Source organism: Macrotis lagotis, chromosome 1 (genome assembly GCF_037893015.1).
Source record: "Macrotis lagotis isolate mMagLag1 chromosome 1, bilby.v1.9.chrom.fasta, whole genome shotgun sequence".
Lineage (NCBI taxonomy): Eukaryota > Metazoa > Chordata > Mammalia > Peramelemorphia > Peramelidae > Macrotis > Macrotis lagotis.
The window spans coordinates 441,881,945-441,904,521 of NC_133658.1; the positions used below are offsets into that span (position 1 = coordinate 441,881,945).

General features: G+C 34.6%; 1 pseudogene; it reads right to left on the reverse strand.

The window, feature by feature from the left end:
• The window catches only part of LOC141504462 (protein C-mannosyl-transferase DPY19L3-like), a 95,123-nt pseudogene extending 72,998 nt beyond the window's left edge, over positions 1-22,125 (reverse strand).
• Between the last annotated feature and the right edge of the window lie 452 nt (positions 22,126-22,577).

The following is a 22,577-nucleotide window of genomic DNA, read 5'->3' on the forward strand; positions in this document are numbered from 1 at the left end:
CATTCCCCTAGAACTCTGACCCTCCCCAAACCCCCAAAAAACAAAGGATGGCTCTAACCGAAATTTAGCGGGGCAGAACCCACAGAAAGACTGAGTGATACATTTTCCCAGTCAAAGATAACTTAGGACTTCTGCGGGGAAAGTTGTGCTTCACCAGGACCAAGGGCTGGGAAAAAAGCTGTGGCGAAGCCCAGCCCAGCCCATTGCAGCCCAGAAATTACTGGCAACAGTTTGAAGGGGCAGAGAGAGAACTCTGCTGAACCTGGGCGAGTGTGGAGTGAGGGGCATGGCTGCAGAACCTGCAGCAGCAATCCGAAGAAAGCAGCCTACATCCCCAGCGACAGTAAGAGAAGTATGCAGAGATTTCTCTGCTCTCCCTGGGGTAGGACTCTGTTGTTTGCCTACACTCAGATATTGCAATTTGGTCTTTCCATACTAAGATAGTTAGATTCCTCCTTATAGCCCCAGCGCAGAGGGTAGTGCTGTGGTCATCTACATATCAAAGTACAGGCTAGAGAGCATAAGACCAAGGAGGAATAAAGGTCCCAGTGGGGTATCCCCAAAAAAACCAACCCCAAAGCCTTGGAAGTGCTGTAAATTAGTCTTGGGCTGAGGAAATGAGCAAACAACAGAAAAAGAAGAATCTGACCATAGAGAATTACTTTAGTCCCATGGAGGATCAAAACACATACTCAGATGATGACAAAATAGAAGCTTCTGAATCCAAAACCTCCAAAGAGAAATAGAAAATGGGCTTAGACTATGGATGAGCTCAGAAAATACTTTGAAAAGCAATTAAGGGAGGTGGAGGAAAAATTGGGAGGAGAAATGAAAGAGATGCAGAAAAATCATGAAAACCAAATCCAAAGCTTGGTGAAAGATAAACAAAAAAATCCTGAAGAAAATAATATGCTAAAAACCAGTTTAGGCCTAATGGAAAAAGCAAAACAAAAGACAAATGAGAAGAATGCCTTAAAAAGCAGAATTGGCCAGCTGGAAAAGGAGATAAAAAAACTCTCTGAAAAAAATAACTCCTTCAAATGGAAAATGGAACTAAAAGAAGCTGATGATTTTGCAAGAAATCAGGAAGAAATAAAACTCTTCCAAAAAAAAGCCAAAAATTAGAAGAAAATGTGAAATATCTCACTAGAAAAACTGACCTTTCAATCAGATCAAGAAGAAATAATTTTAAAATTATTGGACTATGTGAAAGCCAACCAGGAGAAGAGCCTAGATTTCATTTTTCAGGAAACAATACAGCAAAATTGCCCTGAGATCCTAGAAGCTAAAGGTATAATAGAAATCGAGAGAATTCACCAGTCACCCCATGAAAGGGATCCCAAAAGAAAAACTTCCAGGAATATTATAGCCAAATTCCAAAACTCCCAAATCAAAGAGAAAATTCTAAAAGCTGCCAGAAACAGACAATTCAACTACCAAGGCTCCTTAGTCAGGATTACACAGAATCTGGCAGCATCTACATTAAGGGCTTGTAGGGATTGGAATATGATATTCCAGAAGGCAAAAGATATTGGTTTACAACTGAGAATCAACTACCCAGCAAAACTGAACATCCTCGGGGCGGCTAGGTGGCACAGTGGATAATGCACCGGCCCTGGAGTCAGTAGTACCTGGGTTCAAATCTGGTCTCAGACACTTAATAATTACCTAGCTGTGTGGCCTTGGGCAAGCCACTTAACCCCATTGCCTAGCAAAAACTTAAAAAAAAAAAAAAACCTGAACATCCTCTTTCAGGAGAAAAGATGGACTTTCAATGAAACAGGGGACTTTCAGACTTTCCTATCCAGAGGACCAGAGCTGAACAGAAAATTTGATCTCCAAGTACAAGACTTAGGTGAACCATAGAGGAGGTGGATGAGAAGGACTAATTATGAGGAACTTACTGGTAACTCATATGAACTTTCTCATTTTTAATAACAGTTAGAAGGAACATATATAGTAAAGGCATAGGAAGGAGTCACCATTGACCTTCTAGTTCTGAGTCTCTGAACTGCTAACTCCTCTTTGGTCTGGGCTCTACAATATGCTCCTGTGCTTAGAACTACTAAGCTCTATTTTTCTTAGAACTTGATTCATGCTCAGTCATAATTACATTATTCCTTTACAATCTGGATCCATGACCCCAGACTTACTGGTGGCTGTCAGAACTGCTGGAGAGCACCTAGCATTTGCTCAGATATCCCTGGAGATTTCTTTCTGATACCCTGTGTTAATTTTCTCCCAGTTCCTGGACTCTTTCCACCTTTGTAACAAACAGACACCTTTCTCAAAGTTTATATATCAATTAATTTCTCAATGCCACCTTGAGCTGGAAAATAATTCACTGTGATGTCTTCTTGGCCATCTTGATCAGAATTTGATCTAGTCAGAAAGGCATAGTGTGATGGTCCTTGTGGTTGTCGCTACCTGAAGGAGTGTGGAGCATGGAGGGGGAGGATTCTTATTCCTTTATGAAAATGGGAAATCACATCAGTTGAGCCAGAGGTTAACTAGAAGTTGCCTCTAAGAAAATACAAACTCCAGGTCATTCAAGATTTGGTTCTGCCACCTTTAAAGGAAAGTCTTACTCATGTGTAGGAAAGGGAAATTAGGAATGAGCACCCTGGTCCTATCAAGGAAACAATGTTTGAAACCCATTAACCTACCACCCAAAGGAGTAGGAAAGGGAGAGGGATTCAAATGTCTTCTTTGAAATCAATTATATTTATTGCATTTTATAACATTTGTTATTGCTTTGTGGGTATTTTTATATTGTTATTTGGGAGGTATGGCTCAGATTATTATGCTCCATCTATTGTTATGTTTCTGTCCTTTACTTGGTTAAGAATCTTCTCTATAACTGTGAAAAGTGTTTATCATTTCTTTTATGAAATCTTATATGATTTAATATATTGGTTTAAGCTCATTTCTGTCAGACTATTTCCAAGCTTTTCCAGTAGTTCTTATTAAATAGAGTTCTTTACTAAATAATTTGTATATTCAGTTTTATTGAACAATGGGGTTATTAAGTTATATTACATATTTTTCTATTTCTATTCTGTTCTGTATTACATCTTTTTCTACTCTTTTCCATTGATCTACCTTTTTTTGTAAATAGAACCAAATGATTTTGAAAATTACAGTTTTGTGAAAGTGTCATTCCCCTATGATACATATCATTACTTAAATGAGAATTTTAAATAATTTTACTTTCAAATTTGTATATATATTATGTTACTCTATAAAGTGTCTCTTTGGTGGTTTGAATTGTAAAACATTAAAACTCCAATTTAACTTTAATAGTATTACTATTTTTGTTGTGTTGGCACAGTCTAATCATGAGCATTGAATATTCCTACAATTATATGTTTTCTTTGTTGCTTTAAGCAGCATTTTATAATTATATCTATATATTAGATATGCTTTGGCAGTTTGAGTCCCAAATACAGTCTGCAGTTTTAGTTATTTTAAATGGGATCTCCATTATTATATACTGAATTTTACTATTATTTAGAACAAAATATATATTTTGTGAGTTTATTTTTATCTTGCTGAAGCAAGAAATTATCTTTTAGCTTTTTTTGCTAAGTACTTGAATTTCCATATAAGTCATCATATTAATTAGGGATGGGGCAGCTAGGTGGCACAGTGGATAGAGCACTGGCCCTGGAGTCAGCAGTACCTGAGTTCAAATCCAGCTTCAGTCACTTAATAATTACCTAGCTGTGTGGCCTTGGGCAAGTCACTTAACCCCAATGCCTTGAAAAAAATCTAAGATATATTTTGCCTGTATTTAAGATTTCAATTTTTTTCTTCTTGTCTTATTATTACCATTTCTAAAACTATATAAAATAGTAATAGAAAAAAAAGAGATATCTTTGTTTCACTCCTTGAATTATTGGGAAATCTTCTATCCTCTCTGAATATACTTGGTTTATTTATATAGATATTTTATCATATTAAAATTTTTATCTATGGCAATATTTTATAGAATTTTTAGAATAAAGTCAAATTATATTTTATAGAAGGCTTTTTTCATCTTTCTAAATAATTATACTTTTGAATATTTTGGTTTATAATATGATTGATTAAATAGATTGTTTTCCTAATGTTGAATTTTCACCTTTAGAGAATAATTTCCTTTGATCCAGCAATACCCCTACTGTATCTATACCCTGAAGAGATCATGAAAAAGGGTAAAAACATCACTTGTTCAAAAATATTCATAGCAGCCCTGTGGTGGCAAAGAATTGAAAATTGAGTGAATGCCCATCAATTGGGGAATGGCTGAACAAATTGTGGTATATGTACATTATGGAACACTATTGTTCCATTAGAAACCAGGAGAGATAGTAATTCAGAGAAGCCTGGAAAGATCTGCATGAACTGATGCTGAGCAAGATGAGCAGAAGCAGAAGCAACATAGGGCTGATGATCAATCTTAATGGACTTGCTCATTTCATCAGTGCAACAATCAGGGACAATTTGAAGGTATCTGTGATGGAGAATACCATCTATATCCAGAGAAAGAATTGTGGGGTTTACCTCTAATTTAAAAATAACTTATCTTATCTAATTTTGCTATCTCTTTTACTTTATTTTTTTCCTTATGAATACAATTTCTCTCTCAACACATTCAATTTGGATCAATGTATAGCACTGATTCTGTGGAAAGTGGGAGGAAGGAAGTGAGATTAGGAAGAAAATTGTAAAATTCATAAATAAATAATTTTTTAAAAAATTTCTTGAGTGAACTTTAAACAGGATTTTATATAAACTTTCTGAATCAGACTTTTTTTATGAAGCATAGTTTTCCTATGCTTAATCCTTTCTAAGTGTTAGGACTTAGAAATGGTTTATTTGGTAAAGTACTTTCTCAATATTTGAATATAGCATCTATTAAAAATTACTCTTTCAAAGTTTGAAAAAATTAATCTGTAAATCTTTAAAAATCAGGAGATTCCATCAACTTAGTTCTTTCATAGCTAATTTTATTTCCTTTGTAAAATCGAATTATTTAAGATATCTATTACTTTATATCTATTATTAGTATATCAAGCAATTTATATTTTTTACATAATGAAAATGTTGGCATGTAAATATACAGTTTTTTCTTATAATTATTTTTTATTTCTTTGGTTTTATTATTTGGTTTTATTGCCCAATTGCCATTATATTGATTTAATTTTTTGTCTTCACCTTTTTAATCAGATTCATACTGATTCATAAAATTATACCGATTTCCTTTGCCTTTCTCAGAAAACAAAATTTTAATTTTATCATAATATTTTTGGTTTCTAATTTACCTCTCTTCTAATTTTCAATATCTTTTTGTGCTTGCTTTAAATTTGTTTCCTTTTTGGATTTCTAATTTTTAAATATATATTCAGTTCATTGATTCTTTTCCTTTTTATTGTTTTAATGTGTGTTTTTAGGGATGTAATTTTTCCTCCAAAGACTACTTGAACTGCATTCTAGAAATCTGGGTATGTAGTCTTATCATTATCATTGTCTTTCAGAGCTGTTGATTTTTTATAAATGTTACCTTTAAGGCAGAAGACAGTTTAATAGATCTGTTGATTATACAAATGAAAATGGAAATACCAATGAATGTAGGGGATGATTTCTAGATCTGAGGTTTCTGTGGAAAATGCATTTAATTCTACCAAGATTAAACTATTGACAAAAAAGAAAATTAGGAGTAGCAATGGTTATGACTGGGGACAATTTATCCTATACCATGGGATACTACCTCCCAGGGAGTAATCTTATCTAATAATTAATGGTCTTTTGTCACAAGGAACTTGAGTGGTTACAAGCCAATAATTATAAGAACGGGGGCAGCTAGGTGGTACTGTGGTTAGAGCACCAGCATGGGAATCAGGAGGACCTGAGTTCAAATTTGGTCCCAGACACTTAATAATTACCTAGCTGTGTGACCTTGGGCAAGTCACTTAAACCCATTTCCTTGCAAAAAAATATATAAGCAGACCAATAAACTGTTGGACGATGGCAACAGCCCTCATATGTTCTTTGGGGATAGTGACGATTTGTTTTTGAGAATGTTCAACCCAGTTCACAACTCCATCAACAATACATTAGTATACTGATTTTTACACATTCAGCATTGGTCCAATTTTATGTGCTCCTATTAATCCTGGTTGCATTGGTTTTGTTTATGCATGTGGCCTAAATGGGTTAAATTTAGAGCCTTTGTTAGTTTTATAGTTTTCTGAGTTGAGAATTTACTGATGATTTGTTTTTGCATTGTAGGTATAAAATGATCTCAATTTCACCATTATCCCAGAGCCATATACTGTCTGAGGATCATCAAGATAGTCCAAATCAGTTAAAACTGTTTCTGAGATTTCTCTGAAAATTCCATATTTCTGCACCTGGGGGCTGCTGCTCTGGCCAGATGTCACCATTCCCCACCTTCTCTATATACTTTCAACTATTTTGCAAAACAATTCAAGCAATATCTTCTTGGGACTGTGCCTTCCATGAGACTTCCATGAAACTCCCTGCTAAATTGTATTTAAACCCTGCCCCTTTTACCCCTCATATCTCCAATACTCCAGTGCTATGAAGTGTCCAGAATCACAATTCCCTTGACTCAATTAATGACCCTTCTTACTATAGCTTTTGTAATCTTTTATTTTGATATTTCTTGTGTCAGAAAAGGGATTCAAAGAACGTGGTGCCTAGGCACCAGTTTTGTCTTTGAATGCTAGCACCAGCATGGACTCTTTGTGTCCAGTTCAAACTCAAATTGGCAGTTCAGCTTGAGCAAGTGATCTCTCAGATCGCTGAACTCTTGTCTCTTTTGGTTGAGTTCCTAGTTCTTTGAGCAAGGATTTTATAAAGATCCATAAACAATTTTATTCTAACAAGTCTCCCTAAACTACAAGGAAGGTTCCAGGTACATGTTTTGAAATTATAAAGCATGAATTTGCAAGTACTTGAATAATTGGTATAATTTAACCAAGTGTGACCCCCCCCCACTATTGCTGGACAGAGTAGGATTCTTTAGATTAGGGGAAAAAATCAAATCATTTCTAAACAAGATGAGGACTTTATCAAAAAATCACAATGGAATGTGTTTTTTTTTCTAGATAATTGTAAATGAGAATCTGACTCAAAATTAGTAAAGTAGAAATGTATGTTTTAGACATATTCCTTAAATACATACACACCTGTAAGCATGTAGTCCTTAGATATATTAATATATGTCTAGTAGACATCTTAAATTCAAACATGTCCAAAACAGAATTTATTGTCTTTCCCCCAGAGCTCAAGATCATCTATCAGGCTTGCAACCTAGGAATCTCCCTTGATTTTTCACTATCTTTCATCTCACATACCCAAGTTACTGCCAATGTCCGCCAATTTCACCTTTACAACATCTTTCAAATGTGTTCCATTCTCTCCTCTGACATCCCTTTAGTGCAAACCCTCAATATCTCATACATTCATAATTTTTTCTTTTATATTTTATCTGTTATTCTACTCATGTGACATGTGTGTTTGATTGTACATAATTTTATTTGTGTGAACAAAGAAATGGATTTTTGGACAACTTTTTTATTTAAAACATATGTCCATATTAGGGATGTTATTTAAAAAAGCAAGAAAATAAAGTGAAAAAGTATGCTTCAATGTGCACTGAATGTTTTGGAATTGTCACGGATCATTATATTGAATATAATAGCTAAGTCTTGCAAATAGTTTTTTCACTAATGATGATCTAAATTGATCATTGTTAATGTTCTGCTCATTTCAAATAAATCTTCCTAGGTTTCTGAAACCATTTTGTTTATCATTTCCTAGAGCACAATAACATTTCTTCACATTCCTACACCATAACTTGTTCAGCAATTTCCCAAATGTCCATACATGCTCTCAATTTCCAATTCATTGCCACACCACTATAAATTTGTAGACATAGAAGTTCTTTTCCTTTTTTTCTCTTTGAGATAAAGACCTAGTAATGGTATTGCTGGGTCAAGGGATATATGCATTTTTATAGCCCTCATATACTCTTTGGGCATAGTTTTGATTTGTTTTTGAGAATGTTCAGCCCAGTTCACAACTACATCAACAATAACATTAGTATACTGATTTTTACACATTTGGTATTTGTCCAGCTTTATGTGTTCCTATTAATCCTGATTGCTTTGGTTTTGTTTATGAAAAAATTTTAATTTATTGTACTCAAAAATATCCATCATGTTTTATATCTCTTTTTTAGTCATAAATTCTTCCTCTCTCCATAGATCTAATAAACTTTTCCTTGTTCTTTTGATTTGCTAAAAGTATCATCCTTTATGTCTAAATAATAAAGCCATTTTGATACTTTTTTATAGTGTGAGATGCTGATGTACACCTAGTTTCTGTCATACTCTTTAGTTTTCCCATCAGTTTTTTGTCAAATACTCAGTTCTTATCCTAGAAACTAGAATATTTGGGTCTATCAAACAGTAGAATACTATTTTTTCTATTGACTCTTTTGTACTGAAATAAATCCGCTGATAAATCATTCCATTTCCAAGAGAGTACCAAATAGTTTTGATAACTTCTGCTTTGTAATAGTTTTAAATCTAGTACTGCTAGATCACTTTCTTTTGCATTTTTTTCATTAATTCCCATATATTCTTGTAATTGAAGATTTTTAATTTGTTCTTTTTCCCTCTCTTTTTTTAGTTGAATGCCCAATTCAGTGATCTCTTCTTTCACTATTTTATTTATGTAAGCATTTCTAGATATAAAATTTTCCCTAAGAACCTCTTTGGCTATACCCCTTAAAGTTTCATACATTTTTGTATTATCTTTCTCTTGGATGAAATTATTGATGTTTCTTTGATTTGTTATTTGACTCACTCATTCTTTAGGTTTAGGTTATTTGGTTTCTAATTCATTTTTAATCTATCTCTCCACTACCCTTTAATACATAATTTCTTTTGCACCATGATCTGAAAAGGATGCATTTTATATTTCTGCCTTTCTGCATTTTATTGTGATTTCATTATGTGTTTGATTATGCCCAAATACGTGGTCAATATTTGTATGGGTTTCATATACCATATATTCCTTTCTATTCCTATTCATTTTCTCCAGAGGTCTATCATATCTAACTTCTCTAAAATTCTATTTGCCTTATTAACTTCTTTCTTCTTTATTTTGTGTTTAGATTTATTTAATTCTGAGAAAGAAAGGCTGAAGTCTCTCACTAATACAGTTTTTCTGTCTTTGTCTTCCTGTAACTCTCTAAGAGTTTGGATGCTATACCATTTGGTGCATATATGTTTAAGACTGATATAACTTCATTGTCTATGGTACATTTTTAGAAAGGTATAATTTCCTTCCTTATCCCTTTTAATAAGTTCTATTTTTGTTTTTTCTTTGTCTGAGATCAGGATTCCTTCTCCTGCATTTTCTTTTACTTCATCTCAAGCATAATGTATTCTGCTCCAGTCTTTTACCTTTGCTTTGCTGGCATCTTTCTGTTTCTACTGTTTTCTTGAAGTCAGTGTTGCTCACATTCTAACTCCTTTTTTGTGTTTTTTGTAAACAACATATTGTAGGATTCTTATTTTTCATCCACTCTACTATCTTCTTTCATTTCATGGGAGAGTTTATTCCATTCACATTCACAATTATGATTACAACTGTGAATTTCTCACCATTTTATTTTTCCCATTAGTACTTTTCTCTCTCCTTTCACCCCATCCCTCACCAGTGTTTTGCTTCTGACCACCACTTCCCTCAATGTGCTCTCCCTTCTATCAGTCACTCTTCCTTTTCCTTTCTCCCCTTTTCTCTTCTTTCCTACACTCCCTTTTGTACTCCCTTTTATCAGTCCCTTTCCCTCTCTTAATTTCCTGTATGTGTATGTTATTTCCTTTTAAAGTTAAATCTAATGAGAATAAGATTCACACAATTCTTACCTCCTCCCTTCTTTCCCTCCAATGCAGGGGTTAATGGAAACTTTTTTTCTGCCAAGGATCACTTGAATATTTATAACAACATTTTCAGGTCATACAAAATTATCAACTTAAAAATTAGCCTTCTATATTCAGTCAAATATTTAATTAATTCACCCCTAAAAAGTTCCTAGACTTACTGAATTTTGAGTTCTGCCTGTGGTTGCCATGGCAGCACCAGACCAAATGATTTTGTGAGCTTTATTTGACCCACAGGTGGGACATTCCTTACTTTTATTGTAACAGTTTTTTTGGTGCTTTTTCATGAGATGTAATTTAGCCTATTCTGCCTTCCCTTTTCCTTTTTTTCCAATACTATCCTTTTTTCATGTGTGAATTGTTTTTAATATCATTTCAAAATCAATTTATACCTACACTTGTGCATGATCTGCCTAAGCATACTCCTTCTAATAGAGGTACAATTCTGAAGAGTTGAAAATATCAGCTTCCCAAGCAGAGATATTACTTCTTATTCATTGAAAATCAAATTTCTTTTCATAAGGAAAGTTTTGAAAGTCCCATATTACATTGAATATTCATATTTTTCCCTGAAAGAGTATGCTCAGTTTTTTTGATAATTGATTCTTAGTTGTAATCTAAGCCCCTTTGGCCTCCAGAATACTGTATTCCTAGTCCTCTAATCCTTGCTAAATCCTGAGTAATACTGAATGTGGCTCCTTAATATTTGAATTTTTTCTTTCTGGCTATCTACAGTATTTTCTCCTTGACCTTATTAATTCTGGAGTTTGACGGAAACTTTGGAGTTTTTATTTGGGGATCTCTTTTGGAGGTGATCAGTATATTCTTTCAATGATTATTTAACCTTCTGATTCTAGGATATCAGGGCAGTTTTCCTTGACAATTTCTGGAAAGATACTATCCAGAGTCTTTTTTTTAATCATGACTTTCAGGTAGTCCAATAATTCTTACATTTTCTGTCCTGGATCTATTTTCCAGGTCAGTTATTTTTCCAATGAGGCATTTATCTTTTCTTCCATTTTTTTCATTATTTTTTAAATTTTATTTGACCAATTTTTAATGTCTCATTGATCATTAAGTTCCACTTACCCAATTCTAATTTTTAAATAATTGTTTTCTTTAGTTAGCTTTTGTTTCTTCTTTCCCATTTGACCAATTCTGTTTTTAAAGTTGTTTTCACAAGTCAATTTTTATGCTTACTTTTTAAACTGTTGACTCATGTATACTGTAAAGAACCACAGGTGAGTGGGACTCTGACCATGATGGTTGAATAGATCTTCTCAGTGGAAGGAGCCTGCTCTCCATGCCTGGATTGGTTCCCCATCCCATACAAAGCTTAAGCAGTTACTTTCTAAGCATACAATGTTCCAAGAAGATAAGCAGTTATGCAATTATGATGCACTTGATATGCCAGAACATGCAACAAGGGAAGTACTCAATGATCTCAGGGGATTAGATAAAGAAGGGACCTTTTGGTGTTTTGTGATATATAAGCTTGTGCATGGCTCAATAAAGTAGACTCTCATTTCCATCACTTTGGAGTCCTGTCTCTTTGTTTATTAGACAGCCTTCAGTCTTCTAACTCTAACTCTTTCCTCACTCTGCCACAGATCAGCGGGGCCCCCAACAGTATACCTCTCATTTCTTTTCCAAGTTTTTCTTCTACCTCTTTTACCTAATTCTTAAAATCTTTTTTGAGCTCTTCCAAGAAGACTTTTAGGGCTTGAGACTAACTCATATTCTCCTCTGGAGCTTCACATGGAAGCCTTTTTTTACTGTTCACTTGAAGTTAGCGTTGTTCACTTTCTGACTCCTTCTTTTCTGTTTTCTGGGTGCTGGATCTCAGAGTCTCAGCTTCCTCATATCAACCTATGCCTCTATCTCCAAGTAACTTTTCAGGGGGAATGAACTGACCTCAGCTAGATGCTGGGCTCTTTCCCTCAGGCTATTAGTTGAGTGACTCAAGTCTCTCAAAATCAATATCCCATTTCCTGTTCCTCATTTCTTTGTCCGATAATTTGAGTTTTGTTGTTGCACCTAAGAGTGATTTCTGGAGTTTGAGACTTGGGTCTCTGAAGCTCTGAATGGAGGAGAAGAGTTGTGTATTGAACTTTCAAACTGAGACATATGTTCTGACTTTTTTCTTCTGTTCCCCCACTCTCCTTATTTTTTTGCATCACAGGGCACTGCCATAGTACTACCCACTAAGGTCCCATTGAACTTATTCAATCTGTAGCCTGAGTGTCCATGACTTCAGAAATACAGAAGAGGAACTAGGGTGGGAATTACACTTTATTCCAAACACATTGACTTTGTCTTGAATGTTGGGGGGAAGGGGTACTGTGTGATCTCAGAAGACACATAAGTTCATGCATTAATTTTTCATTATTTTGCTTCTTCAAGGTCCTAGACCATAGAGACTGCTGAAGTTGCTTTTTCTTTGGTATAAAATTTGTATTTGAGCGTACATGAGGATCAGAGAAATTATCTAATCTTCTATCTTGTTGGGCATGTGCCCCAGAAGGTCAATGGTGACCTTCTAATCAAACTTCATGGTCTTCTCTAATTCCTCCTTCTGAAGCTATTTTCCATCTTCAAATTTTCTCATCTCTCCTTTGCCCTTTTCACTTTCTTTGTTGTATTATTGTTACTTTCTTTGTTGTATTATTGTGTAGAAGTGGGGGAAGAGGGGGAGGCAGGGGACAGAAGAATTGAATTGAGGTCAAGAAGACTTGGGTTCAAATCCAACTTAGTTTCCTCATCTTTAAATTGAGAATAATATTAGTAATATCTCAGAGGGCTTTTATAAATAGCAAATAAAATATGTATATAAAATACTTTTAAATTATGAAGTATAATTTGTTATTATTTTATTACAATTATTTATAAGACAAGTACTTCAAATATTCCCCTGTACTATTCTCAGTTTTTATTAAATATTTGTTATATTGAATCACATTTTCCAAAGAAGATGGAATGAGTTATAAGTAATTCTACATATTAAGGAGTGACAGTTAAAATCAGTTTTGTCTGTCTAAATATTTCTCAATGAACAAGTCTTTTCAGTAGTAAGTGACTGTTGTTGCTGTTTTTGACTCCATTTCTCCCAAGGATTTCCCTGCCACATCTGAGAGTCTCTGGCATTAAAGTCATTCAGAATTATGTTTGTCTTCTTTTAGCATACTGCCAATGGGGATCTCCAGGTCTTCATAAAAAAAAATTTTCTAGTTCATCAGGGTTCATCATGGTGGGAACATAAGCAGTGACAATTATGGCATGGTTCTTTCCTGTAAGTGGCACTCACATTGTCATGACCTGTTTACTCTTTTTGGGAGGTATACAAGTTTATTGACTAGACTTGTTTTCATTATGAAACCTACTCCAGCTTCACAACACTCCCTATCACTACCACTCCAGAAAAACTTATATCCATATTGGACTCATATTGGACTGATCAGCCAATGTCTCCCATGTCTAAAAATTGATTCCAAAGTACTTCAGAGAGATCTCAAGAATGTTCTTATACCACTTCTCCTGGACTCTGTGTGAGTGCTTGCCTTGAGAACATTCTCTGTAAAATAGTCATATTTTAGGTAGGCATATATTTGGTATTCAGGCTAAATAATCAGTCCATCAAAATTGTAGTCTCTGAGTTTGAATTATTGGTAGTTCAATTTGATAGAGGATCTCAGTGCTCATATCCTATCTTGCCAGGTTATCTTCAGAATCTTTCCAAGACAATTCAAATGTAAGTGGTTTAATTTTCTGGCATGGCACTGTCTGGATTTCATAGGCATTCAACAATGAAGTTAGCACAATGGCTCTGTAGACCTACCTGTGGTATCAGGAACTTTCACCTCACCAGCACAGTGGGGATTGAACAGCTAAACCGGGAAAGATAGCTGGCACAACTTGCTGTTCAGTACAATTCCAGATTGTGACTCCAGACAAAAAAGGAGTAAGCTTGGATGATAGAGGGATGGGATTCTGTGGGTACTTGCAGGAGAGTGGAGTCCTTGATTTCAATTTCAGGGCAGAGGACAGAACTGAAGTTTGCAGACTCAGGAATAACTGCAGGTAGCAAGAATAATTGCAGAACAGATGGCTTCAGGACCCTAACCATGGCTTAAGGGTGGAGGAAAGTGCCCAAGATTAGAGTCCAGATAGAATTCAGAAAGTAATAGTAAGAAGGATCTGAGGGAACATTCCCCACAGCTCAAGACTAGAGTCTGAATACAATAATAACCTGCTAAAAGTAAAATTTAAAAAAAACTAAAAATTGAACAAGCAAAAATGAAAGAACTCAACTATAGGCAGCTATTGTGGGGATAGAGAAGATCTGGATTCATATTCAGAGGAAGATAGTGAAGTTGAAAAAAGTCACTTCTTTAAAGAGAAATATCAAATGGTCACAAATCCAAAAAAAAAGAGTTCTTGGAAGAGCTTAAAAAAACTTCAACAATCAAGTAAGAAAGGTTGAGGAAAATTTAAATTGAAAAGGATAAGAGAAATATAAGAAAAATTTTAAAATATGAAGAGAAAGAATCAACTGGAGAAAGAGATCTAGAATCTAGGGGGGGGGGGAATAACTTCTTGAAAATGGGATTTGAGGGGCGGCTAGGTGGCGTAGTGGATAAAGCACCGGCCTTGGAGTCAGGAGTACCTGGGTTCAAATCTGGTCTCAAACACTCGATAATTACCTAGCTGCGTGGCCTTGGGCAAGCCACTTAACCCCATTTGTCCTGCAAAAAAAAAAAGATTAAAAAAAAAAGAAAATTGGATTTGAGCAAGGGAAGCTAAGGATATCATAAGAAATCAAGAAATAATAAAACAAAATTAAAAGAATGAAAAATAGAAGAGAATGAAACATCTTATTAGTTGAGATAAAGAAGAAATAAAAGAGAGACAAAAGAACTATTGGACTACTTGAAAGTTGGAATTAAAATAAGATATTATTAGGGGAAAATTTCACTGAAGTTTTAGAATACAGGTGTAAAGTAGAAATAGAAAAAAATTCACTTATCATCACTTGAAAGAGATCCCAGGATGAAAATTCACAGGAATATCATAGCCAAGTTTCATAGCTCTCAGGTTAAGGACATAATTAAGCAGGTTAAAAGTTAAGCAAGAAATAAGAAACAAATAATTTAAATATTTAGCAGCTATAATCAAGATTACCTAAGACCTAGTAGTCTCTACATTAAAAAACATTAGGTCTTGGAACATAATATTTTGAAGAGCTGGGGGGTTTGGACAATAATAAATTTCCCAGCAAAGTTAAGTATAAGGCAGAGGAAGAGAAGGAAGAGGAGGATATTTAATGAACTGAAAGATTTTCAAGTATTTGTGACAAGATGACCAGAACTCAAAGTAAAATTCAACATATAAGATCCAGGAGAAATATAAGGTTGAAAATGAATTATAAGGATTCAATAAGATCAAGATATTTACTTTTTTTTAAGTTTTTACAAGGCAGTGGGGTTAAGTGGCTTGCCCAAGGCCACACAGCTAGGTAATTATTAAGTGTCTAATGACAGATTTGAACTCAGGTATTCCTGACTCCAGGGCCGGTGCTCTATCCACTGTGTCACCTAACCACCCCTATTTGTTTTTTATAAGTAAAAATGTAACCAGTATTCTAAAGACTGGATAGTTTGAAAGAAAGACTTGAAATGAGCTGAGTGCATTGGATTGATTCTAAAAAAATAAATCCTGTCAAGGTGAGATAAAAAAGAGCAATACAAATGAGTCATAAAGAAAAAAACTGAAGAAGTAAGTGGGGTGAAGATCTGGTAGTGCTGGAGCCTTACTAGCACCAGAACTGAGTTAAAGAGAAAATAACATATACATCTAGAAAAGCATAAAAATTGTCCAAATTTATAAAGAAATTAAAGACTGAGGGGATAAGATAAGGGAGAAATTTTTAGAAGAATGTATAGATTAAGAATTAGAAAGGACTCAGAAGGATGGATAGACTAAGGTGAAGTGTAGGGAAAGGAGGGACTCTTAGGTGGATAGATTAAGGAATAGGAGGGCAAGGTAGTGACTAGGAGTAAATTAGAAACATGAGAAAATAAGGGTAAAGAGGATGAATTCCCATAAAATGTAAACAAATAGCAGAATGGATTAAAATGGATTAAAATCTGAATGTGAAAATGCTATTTATTTGAAACAGTAAAAATGAAAAGTACACACAGAATTAAAATCAAGGACTAAGTAGAATGTATTAACCTTCAACTGATAAAAAAAAAAAAACAGGGTTATGCAATCATGATTTCAGACAAAGTTAAATCTAAAACAGATTTAATTAAGAGATAAAAGTGACATTACATTGTGTGTTACTAAAATTCAATCTTGCTTTAGAAATGCTAGAAATAGTAATAAGAGAAAAAAATTAATTGAAGGAATTAGAATGGACAATTAAGTAATAAATTCTCTTTTTGCAGATAATATGATGATATTTTTGGAAAATACTAAAGATTCAACTGAAAAGTTAATTGAAACAAGTAAAGTAGTGTGATGTAAAATAAACCCATATATATATAACATCAGCATTTTTATATATCACCACAAAACTCTACAATAAGAGGTACCGCATATAAAATAATTGTAGATAGCTATGAGAGTGTACTTGCCAAAACAGACCCAGGGACAACATGGACATAATTGTAAAAACACTTTATAAAATAAAGACAAATTTCAACAATTTGAGAAGTATTAATTGATCATAATTAGACAAAGTCCATGTAATAAAATTGATAATTTTATCTAATCAATCTGTTTATTCAATGTTATTCCAATTAAAAATTATTTTAGAGAGTTAGAAAAAACTCCCAAAATTCATTTGGGAGAACAAAAGATCAAGAATTCCAAAGAAACTAATGAAAAAAATGTAAAAGAAGGTAGAAATAGATCTTAAACTGCATTATAAGACAGTAAATAACAAAACTATCTGGTACTGGCTAAGAAAAAGAAAGGTTGATCAGTGGAGCAAAGTAGATAAACAGTTGTAAAGGATTTTAGTACCCTTGTATTACTAATATAATTGTAAATATTTAAGTTTTGGGGATAAGAGCTCATTATATTGGTTTAAAAAAATTAAACAATGTTGGGAAATTTGGAAAGCAGTCTGGTAGAAATTGGGTATAGAACAATATCTTAAAACATTTACAAGATAAGGTCAAAATGTACACATGACCTAGATATAAAGGGAGATAACACAAAGAAAATTAGAACATGGAATCAGACTTATGGATAAGAACAGATTATGAATAAGCAAGAGATAGAGGGTTATGAGGTATAAAATGGATAATTTCAATTTTATTGAATTTAAAAGTTTTGTGCAAATAAAATCAATGTAACCAAGATTAGAAGAAAAGTAGAAAATGGAGGAGGGGGATCTTCAGAAACAGTCTTTCCGATAAATATCTCCTTTCTCCTTTCTCAAATATATAAAAAACTTTGTCAAATTTATAAGAATATGAATCATTCCCCAAATGGTAAATGGTAAGGCAATTTTTCAAAGAAAAGATCAAAGTATATGGAGATATGAAAGAATGCTCTAAAACATTATTGATTCAAGGAATTCAAAAGCAACTTTGAGATATCATCTTACTTGTATCAGACTGGCTAAAATAATAGATACCCTTCAATTGAGGAATAGCTAAACAAGTTGTGGTATATGAATGTAATGGAATAGAGTACTGTGATAAGAAATGATGAGTAGGTTGGTTTTAGAAAAATATGTAAAGATTTTAATGGTATAATGAAAAGCAAAATGAGCATTATCAAGATAAAGTTATATATAGCAATAGAAATACTATCCTAAGAACAACTTTGAATGACTTGAATATGATAAATATTCAAACTAACTACAAAAGATATATGAAGGGAGTTGCTATCCACCTCCAGAGATAGAACTAATAAATAAATGTATAGTAATAATTTTATATATGAATGTATATATGTGTATGTGTATATATGTATATACATCTATGTATATGTATGTGTGGGGATTAAAACTGACCAACCTACAATAAAAAAGACTGAGGCAGAACTTTGTTCCAATGGCACTTTTTGTTCCACTCTAATGAAGTGGACCTTACACGTTCCTTGCAATATTAGATGCCCCCTTCTTCCAGTAACTTGTGTTTACAGGGTATGATACCCAAATATGCAAAAGAGACATGACAAAATACAGAATCTCATTGGTTGATAGACCTTGTTTTTGAGAGCCAAAAATTGCATGTCAGCAAAGGGGCCACAGATTGGGTGGAGTATCTCAACTTACTAAGTGGTTATAAAATGGTCTTAAGATGGTCACCTGCTAATGTTGGACAAGAGAGAATGGTCCAGAGATAGTGGGAGGGAGGGGGTCCAAGAAGGGGGGAACTTTTATAGCATCTCACCCATGCTGGGTTTAGACATGGAATTTGAGTAAAACAGGTTGAAAATATATTTGTCAGTATTCTCATGGTTTTACAAGTGCATCTCATAATTTGGTAATTAGTTAACACCACATTAAAGTTAGAAGCTCATTATAAGTTCCTATCTATCCCTAAATAATTTATGAAGAATATCAAGCTGATTAATACTGATTGGAATAGAGTAGGGGTCCAAATGAATTACTTCTAACAATTGCATATATGTATTTTTATTTTTTTTGTAGCCTTCTCTAGGGTGGGGTGCTGAGGTAGAAAGAAAAAAAATTTTAAGTGCACAGCAGAGAATAAAAGAAAACAGACTAAAGAAGCATAGAAATCAGGGTAGCTTTTAAAACAAAATATAGTATTTATTACAAAACTGGGTTTTTTAAGTAAACAGTTTGAAATGGAAAAAACAAAGTATTAGTGTTTCTATGATTTGATGTCATAATTTAATTATTTCATCGGTATTAATCCCAAATTCAACCAATATGAAGACACCCATCAAAGTTTTTACTTAGATAGTTCTTAAACTATACCACATAGACCTCCAATATAAATTTTTAATTTTTTTCAAACAAAAATAAGCCTTTTCTCCCTCCCACTTTTCTCCTTCACCCCCAATCACTAAGAAAAGCAAAAGGACAAAACCTCCAGTTGCAAACATGAATAATCAAGAAAACAAAATTCTTCATTGGCCAGTTCAAAAAAAAAAGTTTCAGTCTGTGCTTTGAGTTTATTCTCAAGAAGGGGCTACCTTGTTTCACTATGTATCCTCATTGATTCTGATTGGTCTTGATCAGCATTCTGAAGTTTTATCTATCTGTCTGTGTGTGTGTGTGTGTGTGTGTGTGTGTGTGTGTGTGTCTCTGTGTGTGTGTGTGTATATATATATATATATAATCATATTGTATATGTACATATATATACAAACACATGATATGTATATATTATATGTGCAATTTCAGAGAATTCATAATGAAACATGCCAACCCCTCCTGACAGATTCATGATGGACTCAGAGCACAGATTGAGACATAATTTTTTAGACTTGGTCAGTGAGAATTTTTGTTTGTCTTTTTTTTGCTTTGGGAAAATGAGAAAGTTGATTAAAATGTATAGATTCACACACATATATGTATCACTATACATATGAATATGTAAAGACACACACACATATATATATACATATTTGTGTATGCATACACAGTTTTGCATCTAAAGAATAAGAAGGGGAGGAGAAATTAGAAGGATTTTAGATTAAGAGAGGGACTGCTCCTAGACAAAAACAATTTTAAGAATATAACAGAAATGTTTTCAGTACTTTTTGAGGTGCCAAAAAATGGAAATCTGAGGGGATACCTATTAACTGGGAGATAGATGAACAAATGATAGTATATAAATATGGTAGAATACCATTCTACTGAACTCATCAGTGTAATGTTGCCTACCTCATGATAGAGAAGTGAAGGATTCAGAATGCAAAATGAAACAATTTTTTTAGACCATGGTCAATGTGGAAATGTGTTTTGATTGACTTTACATATGTGTGATAAGTTTTATTTTTTTGTGTGTTCTCAATGGAGAGTTGGGGGTGGGAGAGAGAGGTCAGATCTTGTCTGATTAAAACAATATATATGCTTATTATGTATGCATCTACATGTATATGTACGTATAAAATAAATGAGTATACATCTGTAAAATATATTTGCATATGTATATAAAACTCATGCAATGAATGACCTTGGCATCTTCTATATCTAGCCAAACTCTAAATATTGGGTCACCTTCATGGTCACTGGACCAAATTGTTCTCATTATTCCATTCCACCAAGTCTTCACTTCCTTGGGATAGATATCAGGTCTGAGTCCTGTAGGTTACCTTCAACCTGCCCTTCTGCCAAGACAATTTTACTTAGGTGTGTCTGCTGTACATGCTACATCTTCTTGAAATCATGGATGAGAATTGGATGACAGGACAACAAAGGTAGATTATTCCACCCCGTTACTGGAGAGGTAGAAGGAAGAGAAAATTGAGTTAAAACTGGTGGAGCATAACCCTGAAGTTAAATACTCTGCTTACTCTGCTTTTTATTGTCTGACAGAAGCCAGTGAGGAAGAGAGAGAATGAGCTTACTGACTTTGTACAACCCTGTCTCACTTAAATCCAATTCAACTTGCAAATTAATCATGAATGAAAGTCATAGTTCTCTTTGAGATTAAAGGAAAAATAACAATAACCTTTTTCAGTCTAAGTAACACCCAGATCTACTACACAATCATACTAAAACAGAGTAGAACTCATACCAAATTGGAGGCATTGATTCTATTTTGCATGCTATAGCATTCTGATAGAATACTGGCAAACCAGCCATCTTCCACTTTGATCCTTCCCAAGGCCTCATTTACTTTCCCTAGGAAAACCAATTTACAGCTCAGGGAATTTATTGGTACCATGCAACCAAATATGGTCATAGAAGTAGTGGCTCCCATGTATATTCTATATGGAATTGCTTGCCCTCTCAATGAGGGGTAAGGAAGAGAAAGAATTTGGAATTCAAAGTTTTAAAAATGAATGTTAAAAATAGATTTTACATGTAACTAAGGAACTCACAAGTAACAGGAGTAATCCAGTAAGTGCCAGTAAGCCATGCTACATGGATCTCAGTCAGGATAATGAGACAGGGAACAGTGGGTACATTGACAGGCATGTCACTAGATCTAGGCCAGTAAGAAAAGATATCAACTGTGGAATGGAAAGGTCTGACCCACCCCTTGCTTTGCTTTATTCCCACAGGCAACTCTGGAGCCTGATTGAGACTAACCACTCCATAGGCTTTGTTCCTGTGGAAGCTTATCAGCTTCTAATTGACTTTCAATCCTGACCATGCAGTGGAAGTGAACAAATCCAGGGCCACAAAGGTGCTTCCACTTTTTGCAAGGACATTACTGTGCTCATGTCCACACCCTGGATACCCACTTGTAGAAGCAAAACACTGAACTCATCTAAGAACTGAAGCAGTTAACTTTGGCGACAAACAGATGCATCATCCAGCTCTAAACACCTGAGGGGATATATCTGAAGTGCTTTCCAAACCACATTCCTTTGTATGAGAGGCAGAGCTATAACCATGATCCTGATCCACTGTGCACTCCAATGCATCCAGCAACAATCCATTAAGTTTTTTTTATGATCTACCTAACCACTGACCACTTTTGTCAGAGCTTTTGATCCAGATGATGACTTTCAGTCTTTTGGTGTAATAGTATTTTTTGTGTTAACTTCCCTACTTCACATCCTTCTTTCCTACTGTCTACCTCTCATTCCAACTTTGGGTAATCCAGAAAATACCTTCATTTTACTGTATAGTCACTCATTAATATCATATTGACCATCCCTCCACTACATTATGGTGCCCAGAGCAGATATGGAAGCCACACACTAAGCCTGTTCTTGTTAGCAGCTGTTTTCACCCTTACCTTAAGAGTAGTAATAAAGTTTGTTAAAGCTATCTCTGGTTCTCTCTGCTGCGCTCACCGCCATGCCTTGGGCCTACGGGTGGGCCTCTGGGGAGGCCCGGCACCGGCCTCCGAGCCCGGAGGGTGAAGGCTGAGGTGCTGCTGCACGAGGAGGCGGCCTTCCCGGGAGGCCTGGTGAGTGCTTCTGAGATGCCCGGGCACAAGCCCACCCAGCAGTCCCCACCAGCCCTCTCCTGGCAGCAAAGACTCAGAATCCACATGATAGGAGAACTGTTACAGAGACGATGTCATTCCCTAGCAGCTCACTGGGAGATCACAAAAGACTCCTGAAAGATTCAGAGAGAAATCTGAAGGCTTGAAGACTTTGCTTTGAGTGATAAACATCCAGGTGGCTTCCAGGGGCTTCACGAAATTTTGGTTCCAGTAGTTACTTGGTAAAAATGTTTTAGGACTGTTATTTGACTGCATTGTTTACTGTAAGCATTTGAACAAAAGGATTTGATTTACATGGCCTACATTTGAATGAAAGTTTAAGTTGTAATTCTCATAAGAGGTATCAGCCTGGTAATCAATAGTGTTCTGACCCCTGGGCATCTATATCTTTGGATACTTTGGAATGGAAAAGGGTTTGCCCAGTTCTGTGGAACCTGAACCACAAGTAAGATAGACTAAAGTGAAGTTTTGAGCAAGTTTTTCTTAAATAGAAAGATTT